The sequence below is a fragment of the Pieris napi genome, chromosome 3 (genome assembly GCF_905475465.1).
Source record: "Pieris napi chromosome 3, ilPieNapi1.2, whole genome shotgun sequence".
In the NCBI taxonomy this organism is placed as follows: domain Eukaryota; kingdom Metazoa; phylum Arthropoda; class Insecta; order Lepidoptera; family Pieridae; genus Pieris; species Pieris napi.
Genome location: NC_062236.1, coordinates 12,829,262 through 12,831,419, shown reverse-complemented (window position 1 = coordinate 12,831,419; position 2,158 = coordinate 12,829,262). Strand labels below are relative to the sequence as shown.

Sequence of the window (2,158 nt, the reverse complement as noted above, 5' to 3'; positions counted from 1 at the left end):
TGTAACGCAGCAGTCGACGCGCCTTTGCCGGTTTGCTTCAGTCAATTCGTGAGGTACCCATCTTTCAAGCTTTTTAATCTTCCCAATTTGCTTCAAGTGAATTAAAACAGTTTTATTACTAACACCGCAGCCTGCAGCTAACTCGGACGTGCGCTATCGCTGCGATCTGATAGGCCACGCAAGAATTAAACCTGCGCACGCGCCGCTCCCCATTCGTCGACTAATAATAACATTTAATTTTTGCAGAAAATTGTTTTCATATAAAAGCTGGTCAATTCTGTTTGTTTATATTCACTTGCATAACATCGTTCGCTGTGCACAATTATTATTGTAATGTTAGGCTAGCGTCGCCAATAAATTAATAGTTATTATTTTGGATCCGACTTTTAATTAGTTCCGATAGCTAGTGAAAAATAGCCTCTGCTATTTAGTAGGTGGTTTAGGTACAAGTAATACTTAACCGCTACTTTATATTTAAGTAGTTTGATTCAGATACACTTGTAGTATTTGAGTGTCACTCTCAATGCCAGAGGGCTCGCGAGTGCGTTACCGGCCTATTATAAATTGGTACGCTATTTCCTTGAAGAACCCTAAGTCTAATTGGTTCGGTAATAGGTACTTCAATGTGCAACTGGTCCCAAATAGTGGCAGAGCGTGTCAAAAACTTAAAGTCTTAGATAACGCTCAGTTGTAAATCAGAGTCGAATTTCGTATTTTAATTCTCTTCGAATTATTGCGAAACTGAACGTCATTCGGTATTTCAACGCCCAGTATGCCGATGCTGGCTGCGGCTCTAAGAAGAGTGCTTTAGAAATAAGGAGTAGTGATCGACTACATCGGAATTCGGAGTAGGTACTAAGTAGTGATTGCGTCTTTATTAAATGAACATTGTGCAACAACCCGTTCTGCCTCCTGGTGTTGGGACCGAATTCTGAAACCAAGACCAGCCTTGTGATTTTGTAACCTACTTTTCAGTCTCATCGCGGATTCCGCTCTCCAATCACTTCTTCACGATTTGTCATTCTGATGAACGCGACAAAAGCGCCGCCCGTGTGAGATTGTTATTTTTAGAATAAAAATTCGACACCCATATCGCTCACGCCCAGAAATAGTAGGCATTTCGTATTCTGATACCTCAAGTGATTTAAAAGCGGTAGTGAAGTCAATTTTTTACAGAATTTTGTTGTTGTTACAGAAGGCCCATTTCCAATTTAAACCACTATTTCAAGAAATGAACGATGAGCCTAAAGCCACCTAAAAAATATATAAAGATGGCAATGAGGCACGATACAGCCATTTGGTTGTACATCCCCTTTTTTCGAATGCTCAAGAAATTAATCGGTATTGACGAAACCTTGAATGTTTGCTGCTATATACTAATCTCTAATAGATTAACGAACTAAGGTAAAAAAATAAAATTATCATTTTTATCTTAAAACCTATTTTTTGTTGCATTCTTGATCATGCTATGTCACCTGGAGATATAGAACGAGAAAAAGTGATAAAAAAGTCCTTGCTTAAGTTTCATATTTTTTGTGAAATACTTTTATAAGTAGGTATACTAAAATTATATATGTATATGTAATCATTTTAGAGTACCAAAGTCCAAAGTACCTGGTTGTATTGCCTGTGAAGAAGAATATCACATTTGTATCAATGACAAGGCCCCTGGATACCAGTATATATATATATATATATATTATATATATAATATCAGTCTCCAATAATAATATTACTACTAAGTAACTGTATTTTATTTTAGTTCGACCGCAGATCATAAGGTCGTAGCTCTAAGCTGCGGTTAGGTAAGGAATATAACCAAATCATACGAAGCTGACAGTAATTGGACCCGATGGATCCTGATAGATATGCCTGATTCAGTCTAAATACCTGAAATAAAGCTCGTTCAAGACACCATGCTACTTAGTTATAATTAAAATAAGCCTGGTCTGTGTACGTTTAAACCAACTGTGAATAATAAATAAATACACTCTGATAAAAGGTAACATTATTATTAAAACGAACTTTCGTTTAGTTTCTTCGTAAAATTGTCAAGCTTTTGCAGAGCTTCTCATGCCTAGTATGGTTAATCAGTGCTCGCAGCCAGTCTCCCTAACACTTCCACGCTTAATTTTCAATTATCATTATTTCTATGTAG

General features: G+C 36.8%; 1 long non-coding RNA gene across 2 annotated transcripts; it reads left to right on the top strand.

Moving 5' to 3' along the window:
• Nucleotides 1–313: 313 nt before the first annotated feature.
• On the top strand, nucleotides 314–2,158 carry LOC125048461. 2 transcript variants are annotated; one of them, XR_007116819.1, is made up of 3 exons: nucleotides 314–848; nucleotides 1,196–1,404; nucleotides 1,763–2,158. It is a non-coding gene; the product is annotated as an uncharacterized LOC125048461 (long non-coding RNA). The 2 variants fall into 2 exon arrangements; XR_007116820.1 differs by having other exon boundaries at nucleotides 314–1,111.